Source organism: Oxyura jamaicensis, chromosome 2 (assembly GCF_011077185.1).
Source record: "Oxyura jamaicensis isolate SHBP4307 breed ruddy duck chromosome 2, BPBGC_Ojam_1.0, whole genome shotgun sequence".
Lineage (NCBI taxonomy): Eukaryota > Metazoa > Chordata > Aves > Anseriformes > Anatidae > Oxyura > Oxyura jamaicensis.
This window is the reverse complement of record NC_048894.1, coordinates 106824169-106834651: the sequence shown is the minus strand read 5'-3', so window position 1 is coordinate 106834651 and position 10483 is coordinate 106824169. Positions and strand designations below refer to the sequence as shown.

Here is a 10483-nt window from a genome sequence, read left to right as displayed (position 1 = left end):
TGCTAGAATCCAGGCTTTGATCTTGAGTTGCTGTGTTTTGCATGGCAAAAGTGTATGGTCAACTCATAAAATTCATAGCTAAAGATGTCAACTGTTAAGGGCAATGTCTTGGATCTAGAAAGTAGTGTTTTTGTTCTTGGTGGTGGTGTTTGTTTGTTTTAAGATTTGTGGGATAATTTTGAATGCAGGTTACTATAGCTTGTTTGATTTGTAACAGCTTTAAGGTTTCAGCTTCTTAATACCCTGATGTACTGAGGTAGTGCCTTTGCTGGATCCAGTCAAAGATTCCTTGAGTTTTCCATTCTTCTGCAGCAGGCATAGATGGTATGAGGTTCCCACAAAAATAAGTAAATAAATAAATTGTGTAAGAATTGTGCTTGAATCTTAATTTCATGCTCCAGGCATAAATAGAAACTGAAGATAGCTGTTTTCAATGCACATCATGATAGGATGGTAATAATTGATTTTTTAAAAAAAAATAAGAGGTAGTTGAAATTTTCTAGCAAGTTTGAGTGTGACTTGTGATGCTAACTCTGTTTATAGATGCATATTTAGTTCCACTCCTATGGACTACTAATCTCACTTACCTTCATCATTGTAATTTCAGTTTTAGCAATGTACATCCCTTATTGAAAGTCAGCATTAGGAATTACTCTTACTACTGTTCTACTGTGTTGTTTTTGTTTTGTTTTGTTTTTTTCCCCTGTCATCAGAAAGAAAGAGAAATGGGTATGAAGTCCAGGTTTCTGCATGCTAGTAGTGGTCTCACCAGTATCTTTGTATACATAATAAGGCAATAGTTCCTTTCTCCAGTAGAAGTATTGAAAACCAGTACACTCCAGGGACGTGCAGCATCTCACAGATGTCCATGGTATACATGAATTTTCATCCTCTTTCCATCCCACAGTTAAAAGAATTTCCAAGTACTTGAAGTATATCATTCACATAGTGTGAACTTGGTTTAACGGGTTGTAGGAGAATGTAATATCTCATTTTTGAGGTGCTGGAACTGCATCGGTGCAAGTGTTTCATAAGAATATTAAAAGAGGTTCCTTTTTACCTTCAGTTTTGCATCTTCTGCCTATCTGTTCATCAGCCATTATACTCAGGCGTGGTTTAGTCCACTCAAGTTGTCAATGGCTCTACATCTGTTTTACCCTCATAATTTTTTTTCTTTTTGACCGCTCTTTGATCTTCAGTAATTTTATCATACAATCCCATTCTGCAAGAAAATACCATAGCAGATCATTCACCTAGGTGTTCCTTCTAACAGAGCTTTTCTTTGCAGAGATGTACTTCATCCTGAATTTATGTACAGTTTTGTTAAATATTATTGTAGCTTTTTATAAATGTAGCTTTTGAGTAGCATGAGCATGGCAAAGTAGAATAAATGGGAAAAATTCACCCCAGCAAGGAATGAAAGAGGTAGAATTAGGAGGATTCATCTGAATTTATTGTTACTTTGTAGAAATATTGCAAGCATCATGATGTTAAAACAATTATTTCTAAATCTGAAAGTTAATTCTGTTCATGGAAGAACTTTGCAGCCATAACATGTAATACCTAGGGAGACTATTCTAATGATTTTCTGAGGCAAATGATCCTACATACTTAGATGTACAGGATAATAGAATTCACAATAAATATGTTCATTGTATAGGTTACTTATTAACAACAGTGAAATAGTGCTAACAATTATGAGATCAGTGGTACTTTGAAAACCATGCTGTATATATATCACTTTGTGAAATGAAAGGCTTGAGAAGAGAAGCTACAATGTTTGGAACTAACTGTCACTTTAGTGAAGAAAAAAATATATATTTTTTTCTTTTTAAAAAAAAATAATAACTGTGAGACCACTTGTGCATCACAAATAATATAATGAGCTCAGTGAAAAGGGCGCTTACTGTTCCATACATATGGTTAAGTTATTGCATTCTGTTTTCAAGTATAGGTGTTCAAGGGTTAGATATCTACTTAATAAAATAGACTTCAGAATAATTACAAACTAAAGATGAAACCTTTTTCTTACATATTTGGATCTCAATCTTTCTTGGAAAAGGCCTCTTTTTTATTTATTTTATTTATTTATTTATTTTTAAGCTACTGATAATAAATGGTGTTCAAACCAGCTGGCTCTTTTATTTCAGAAGGCAATATCTGTTTTTAATTCCTCAGAGACTACAAGCTTACTTATGGGAAAACTATGGTTACCTATTTCACTTCAATTTTTTTTCATTAGATCATAAAAAAAAAACTTCAAAGATGATATTCTTTATATATCTGTAACAATGCCCATGTAATGTCATTTACAGAATTGAAGTAGCATGGTTGTTGAAGAGCAGTTTATTTCACATTGGGTAGAAGTGCAAGTTGACTTTTTTTGTATGTACAAACTACCATTTTATTTTTTTTTTTCAAACACGTAAATCTGTGGTGTTTTTAACCACAATATGTGGTCTGACTTGCAGAATATATGGTGTTTTGCATCTCTATAGTTGATGCATGATATAAACTTGCCAACTGGGAGTCTTCATGCTTTATTTTGCAGAGTTGTACAACTGAATTATATAGGAACAAAGGTATTTATGCATGAAAACGATCATTTGTTTGCTGTGTCATATGCTAATAATTACTCAGTCAAGGGGCAAAACCAACAGTGGGAAGCCTGTGAGACCACTTGTACATCACAAATAATATAATGAGCTTAGTGAAAAGGACGCTTACTGTTCCATACATATGGTTAAGTTATTGCATTCTGTTTTCAAGTATAGAACACATTTTCAGCAGAAGGGATATCTTTAGAAACTAGGACCAGGGCAGATGGGGCAAGGGAGAGGAGGGGGAAGGAATAATTTGCACATTTTTCAAAACATATCTTAATACTTACCTTTTGTCTCAATCTACCAGTGATAAATAAATGCCAGTCTCACTTACTACAGATTTGTGTGAATAAAACTTGCACAGTTATTAATGACATCAGAAGTACATGAAAAGAAAACACAAGAACACAAAGTTGTGCAGTATTCTAGTACTTTGGCCATTTACAAAGCAAGTATTACGTAAAGTACTTCTAAAATCAGTGCCACATGCTGCAAAATAATTAATCTCATGTTAAATTACCTTCCAGAGGACATTTCTGAAAAATGAAGTCAAAATATGAAAGCATACTAAAATTTTTGACCTTATCTTGTGGTCTTTACACTGACTGGCATTTCACACATCAAAGGCAGGAACAGGTTGCTTGCCTTGTAAAAAGCTATATGAATTTTTAATGTTGAGCAGCAATTGGTCAGGGCTGTATTCGAGATTTTATTTCATAAGGATAAATGCTGAAATGTGGTGGCAACACTTTTGTATGTTATGCTTGTGGAGCCCTTCTAGAGACAAATATATTTGCTAAGGGATTAAATGAAAATCATAGCATTTCTAGGGAACCTAGAAGAAATTACATTGTGTTTCTTTATTGCAAATTTCTGGTGCCTCCAAGACAACATGCAGCAGAGCATGGTGAGAGAAAGAGAGGTTCACCTTGGTACTTCAGTTTCTTTTCAAATTAAAAATAAAACTTTTGTGCACAATGAGAAGAACTTGGGGACTTCTGTGCCCCATAATCAGGTTTCTGGCAGAAAAGAAACAGCTAAACTTGCTTTTTGCTATTCAACTAATCCATAGTTCCCTACCTGAACTGCTTCAGGATCAAAAACAATTAGAATAATTATTTTCTCAAGGATTTATAAAATCACAGGATATCCCGTGTTGGAAAGGACCCATAAGGATCATCGATTCCATCTCCTGAATCTACATGGGAGTACATAAAATGAGACTATATGTCTGGCTGTCATCCGAATACCTTTTGAATTCTGGAGTGTTGTGACTCTCAGTGAGGAATGTTTCCTAACATTCATGTGAACCTCCCCTTTCTGTAGCTGGGAGGAACCTACAAGGATCATTGAGCCCAACTCCTGTCTCCACATAGGACTACCCAAAAATCAGACCACATGTCTGAGAGCATTGTCCAAACACTTCATGAATTCCAGCAGTCTTGGTGCCATGACCACTGCCCTGGGGAGCCTGTCTCAGTGCCTGACCCCTCTCTCAGTGAAGAACCTTTCCCTAACACCCAGCCTGACCTTCCCCTGTCCTAGCTCCATGCCATTCCCTTGGGTCCTGTTGCTGTCCCCAGAGAGCAGAGCTCAGCACCTGCCCCTCCGCTCCCCTCGTGAGGGAGCTGCAGGCCGCCATGAGGCCTCCCCTCAGCCTGCTCTGCTCGGGGCTGAGCAAACCAAGGGACTTCACTTACTCCATGTACGTCTTCCCCTCCGGGCCCTTCACCATCTTTGTAGCCCTCCTTTGGACATTCTCTAATAGTTTTATGTTCTTCTTACATTGTGGCACCCAAAACTGCACACAGCATTTGAGGTAAGGCCACTCCAGAGCAGAGTGGGACAATATCTTCCCTCAACAAGCTAGCAATGCTGTGCCTGATGCACCCCACGGTAGCATTGGTCCTTTTGGCTGCCAGGGCACACTGCTGGCTCATATTCAAGTTGCTGACAACCAGAATCTCCAGATCCCTTTCTTTAGGGCTGCTGTCCAGCCTCTTGTCCCCCTATGTGTACAATGCAGCCAGGATTGCGCCATCCCAGGTGCAGAATCTGGCATGTGTTCTTTTTAAATTTCTTATTTATTTATTTGTTTAATGTTCATTTTGATGTTAAATACAGTAGCTAGAACAAATCCTGCAAATGTTCTGCATGCAGCTTCCAGTGATCTGTGTGAGATAGGTCCCTGATGCCAGATGCAGAGTTTTAAACTGAGGTTATTACAGGAAAGCCTGGTATTTTGTTTCATTTTATGCAAGGTAAAAGATAGCAATAAACTGGCCATGGATTTTCACTTGGTTCCACTGTTATATTTTTTAAAATTTGTTTTTATACAAAACTGGCATAATACATTAATTAACTACACGACAAGCAATTAAATATTTGATCCATCAGACATGGTTTAGTTTCTAGTTTCTCTTACCTTACAGGACCACAGTGTACAGAGTCCCTGCAGCTGACCTGGGCGTTGGTTTGAACACTTGCTGAAAGAAACATTGTCCTTGGTTTGAGTGGTTGGTTTGTTTTTGTTTTTAATGTCTTACATTAAAAATTAAATGCAAAATTGAATGTTGATTCCAGTGTTGTGGGTACACATTAATCTTGTGCTATTATAGAATCTAAATTATTTCAGCTATATCTTGCCTTAAGATTTACTCTAACAGTAAACTCTGGCTGTACTCTTCTTCCATATCCACTTCATGATGGCTTGGTAAGTGTGGACTACTTCTAAAGGCTTATATATGCTTTCAATTTATATGTGATCTTTTGAGAGGGATTTTATTCCTCAACCACAGGGAAAATAAAAGTGAGTTCCTCCCTTATTCTTGACATAGGTGTCTTCCCTATTCTTTTAGAACTCAGTACATTGAGAAGCAGAGACTAGCTGTTCAGACATGAGTCAGTTTAAGTTGTTGTTGTTATTATTATTATTTTATTTTATTTTGTTTGTTTGTTTGTTTTCTCTCTGGTGGATCAGTGAGGACTTTGAGGAAGAATTGAGAATTCCTCTGGAAGTTCTTAAGGGCAGTGAGAGCACACCTCATTCTCACCTCAAGGATGAATCTGAAACTTTTATATTCACTGGATTACCCTGAGAAAAAGGGTATATAGAGTATATATACCTTCTTATAGGGTATATATACCCTATAAAAAGGGTATAGACCTGATAACTCAAATAAGTATTACATTTCCACAAACCCCGTGTCAGATCTACAGCACACAATCAACAGTTCTGTGCATGTAGTAGATCTGCCTAGTCTGCTTCTTGGTGTGTATGTTATTGCACAGTTTTTCTGTGTAGTCAGTGACTGTTCAGAATTTCTGGATGCCAGCAGCACAGTTAACTGCACTCATATTTTCATTTTACTAAACAGCACTTTGGCAATGGTAAAGGAAATGGTATTTTTAAACAGTTTATGTAGATGTGTCCTGTGCAGATTGTAAATAACCAATACATTATTTAGTATATCATGATGTATGGCTGAATAAATAAATAAAATTTGACAATAATAGGACTGTACCACAAAATATAATATGATAAAACGTTTTCCACCTCTACCAGAGCTCAGTTATTTATTACTGCAATTTGGTTTCATGGATATGATTCATTCTATTTTAGTGGATACAAGCAAATTGGTTTACATGTGTGTGGTAAGTTATAACTCAGAGCTGAATGTATACTTCATATGATACTGAGGTACTTGAAACTTTATGGAATAAAATGTGTTTACTTATTTTTTCATAAATACATATAAAGAAACTCTTCAGAGCACATGCTTTAAACAATCCGCCAAAGTTTAATTTGACAAGCAAGAGAACAGTTCATTGAATTTCAATGACAAATCATCCATTGCTATTGTCTGGAACCAAATTGGGCTCTCCCTATGTTAGATACTGAAACTTGCATCTAACCTAAATATTCAATTGCTTTCCAGTTTGTTCATCTTTTTAGTATAAATAATTCTGAGGTGAGCTGCCTGCTGTGTGTTTTCTGAAAGACAAAGTTTAGCCATAGTATTTACAAACAAATTGTTTAAATGGATTGATCAGTATGTGCTGCACATTTTATCTGTTTAAAATAGTTAAATAAAGACAAAAAAAAAATAGTTTTGCCTCCCTCTTTGAATTTGCAGTTTAGTCATGGGTTGTTGCTCACAGCTCTATGGAACCTAATCAAGTAGTCCTTTCCTAATAGATTCCATTATTATCTTTACAATGTACTAGCTAAAGTAAATTAATTCAGTGAATCCTCAGTAGGGCTAAGTTTCAGTATGTGATGGAAAATTAAGTGTGACAATTGTAGTATTACCTGTTATTTTGATAAGCATTTTTTAGTTTATATGGAGATAACTTTAAGCAATAGGATTAACTTTGTTGTATTTATTGCTGGGCCAAATACTGTTTGAAGGTAGGATGAAATTAGTCTTGCTTTATCTAATAACTACTTTTAAATAAATTTAGTTGTGCCTAATAAATAAATGGGAAATTAAAGATAATAAACTGTAAAGGAATACTCAAAACTATATATTTTATCAAAGTAGACCAGATCTTTTCCCCTTTTTTTCGCTAACTCAATAGCATTAATAGGAAGCAGAAATATATTTTCAGTAGAATTTATCTCAGTAGATGCAAAATGCATCTACTGGAATTGTGACTGGTGTGCCTACAGGGAAGTAAGTGGGATGAAAACAGGCATGGATTTGATTTAATACTAGATACAAGGAGACAAGGAGGTATAAATGTAAATATATACAGCCAAATGAAAAACTGTTTGATATATAATTACCTTTTTTGTTGCCTTTTTTTTTTTTTTTTTTTTTTCCCTTCTGGCACTTAGAAATTGTAAATTTTTGCCTCCCACAATAAATATTTTTTTCACTTTTTTTTTTTTTTTTTTAAATCACTTGGATAGTGAGGTATATGACAATTGGGAAAATAAATAAATAAATAAATAAGCTGAATTCACTACTTCTGAGAGCTTTGATAGCCAATTAATGAAATATTTAAATTTGAGTGCCTTAATGTGTCATGCATATGACATAAAGCCTTAGACTGGGTAAAAAAAGAATGGAATGCTTGGAAGAAATGTCTTGTATAATGACTATCATAATCAGCAAATCGTTTGTATACTGGCCATAGTAATAAATGAGATATATTTATTTTCTCCTCAGTGACTAATAAAATACTGATAATCCTCTTGTTGTAAAGGAAAAAAAAGTCACTATTTATCTTGTAGTACACTGTTGTCAAGGTATTGAATTTGAAGTGAGTCTGTTAAACAAACAAACAAAAAAGTATTGTTCCGAACAACAGAAGATCACATCAAATTGAAGTAGTACAAATAAGATTTGAGATCTTAGATTTCTTTGCTAGCTTAGTTATGAATGAACACGTAGTTCAAATAATTTTATTACATTAATAATGAAACTATATAACAAAGGACAAAAATAAAACTATTTACATTGATATATATTAAAAGTAAATATTTAAAACTTTAAATGATATCTATTCCAAATGAATTTCACATTTCAGAGTTGATAAACTTTTCCTACAATTTTAGACCACATCTAATAATATTAATGAAAATGAAATAGTTTGAAACAACAAAGATAGCGCTAAACAAACCATAACACTCTATATTCCCTAATTATCTGATAGGTTAAATCAATTGAGATTAAATATGCCATAGTCCTAAATTATAATTAATTATCCATTATATTTTGTCAACAGTTTAAATTTGATTTATTTATATTAACTTTGCAAAGTATCCTGTAAGGTAGAAGAGTCGAAGAGTACCATAAGATTTCAGATGGTAGGGTAGTATCTTATCAGAACCCCTTATGATTTAAATAGGTCCGAATTTCATTATTTTCAGGAAGGTGTTTTTTTTTGTTGTTGTTGCTGTTGTCGTTATTTGTTTGTTTGATTGATTTTTTTATAAAGGCATCAGGTAACAGCCTGGCGGAGCCTTTAAAGTGTACATACATATGTGTTTTTTTTTTATTGCTAAAGAAAAAGTCTCGTGATTTAGCATAGCTAAGATAATCCATAGGACCCTGATTCAATGCTCATGGAAATCATTGGGTCACAGTGAATGTAATGTGTATCACTGCCTTAAGCTGGCTTTGGATAGTGTCAATACATAAGTACAAAGATCACGCCTCCTTTTTGTTGTAGGCCTGCTGGGTTATTGACAGTTCAAAATATTACCACCTAATGCTACTAATGCTTTTCTTCTTCACACAGCTTGTTTGAAAGACAGACCTTATACTGCCACCTGGTCTCCTTTGTATTTTGCCAGTACTTGTGGTTTTCTTGTCATGGTGTCAAGTATGTGAACAAAAATGATGATTTTAAATGGGAGGAAAACTTACTCAGGTTTAAAAGTGTGTGCATATATATGTGTAACTAAAATCCCACTTCAGGTTTGACTTTGTACATTACAGCCAGATATTCCAGGTTTCTTTCAAATGAAAAGTTAATCCCTACCCAGGAAACCTGTACATGGCCTATATATTACCTTTGGCTCATGTTAGACATAATTTTAGGACTTAACAGAGAAGTAGTGCATGAGACCAGCTAAGCTGATGGGAATTTTACCCACAGAGAGCGAACACTGACAGTTAATAGGCTAAATGATGAACAATTGAGACACTATTTCTCCCACTAAGGATTTATAGTAGTTAAGACTGTCAAGGTTGTTTCTGTGTCAATTAAAGTTCCAGAGGTGAAAAGTCAAACTGCCTTTCAAGACAAGTTTTTTTCTAATTAGAGTAATGAATATTTTATTAATATTCCATTAGTTGTACATGATAATTGTTCACTGATAGGCTGTCAGTTTCAGCCACATACAGAATAAGATCACAGACACAATTTTTTATGCCTTTGTCAACTTTGGTTCCTGTCAATGGTCAGCTTTATGCACACGTGCCATAATATTTTAGAAATAAATTTTGTCTGTAACCCTGTTAAACATGGCTATACGTCTCCTTTTGTAGGTCAATGCACTTGCTTTGTTTAATATTTCATCAGAGTTGTACACTTTGGCATTCACTAGATTGCAGTTGCAGGGAGTAACTTTACCATTCAGGAAATACAGTTCATGGGGAAAATCCCAATCTACTAATGGTCAATAAATACAAATTGGGAGATGCAGTAGAATTACAGTGGGGAAACTGGTATCTATTGACTTCTAGAGGTTAAAAACATTTCCCTAAAATAATAGGTGTTGTAGAGATATGTGCAATTAGTGCTCAGAATCCTAGAGTTGATTTATTTTCCTGAGGGTGATTGTTGCATTTAGCTTAGTTTTGCAACTTGTGAGTTTACAGTGCTTGCCTGTGAACCTCATGGTCCTCATGTTTCAAAGCAATTCTGCAACTTACCATGAACACCTTGATACAGGAGGCATATTAAAGGGAGGAGAAAAAAGTTGTAAGGATTGCATATTACAAGTTGCACTCTCTTTTCCTTGCATTGTCTCCTACTCATACTAGCTCAAAAGACCATTTTCTTATTGCAGCCTTTACATATGGTTGAAACCACATGTCATGGAACAAAAATGAAGTCTTCTTACATAGCTGAAGAAAAGAAACCTAATTGATGTTGGCATATATGCTTATGTGGGCCATGTGTTAATTACCCATGGTTGGAAAGGAAAACAGATGTATGCCAACTATGTGTGTGTGTGCTACAGTGTGTACATTTTCTGTATTGGAATGTTTAATTCATTCTGCACTAAAATTAATGTATTTTTTTCCCGCATCTCTTTTCATCTTGGAATGTTTTTTTTGTTTGTTTGTTTGTTTTTCAGTACTAAGTACTGTGTTTTTCAGTAAAAAAAATATTCCTTTTCTGTTTATTAGTATCATACAGAT

The 10483-nt window shown here is 34.7% G+C and overlaps 1 protein-coding gene across 8 annotated transcripts in view; it reads left to right on the top strand.

Annotated features, from left to right (window-relative positions):
* Positions 1–10483, top strand: part of DLGAP1 (DLG associated protein 1) — a 414689-nt gene that overhangs the window by 4893 nt on the left and 399313 nt on the right. The gene's annotated exons all lie outside the window — the stretch shown is intronic.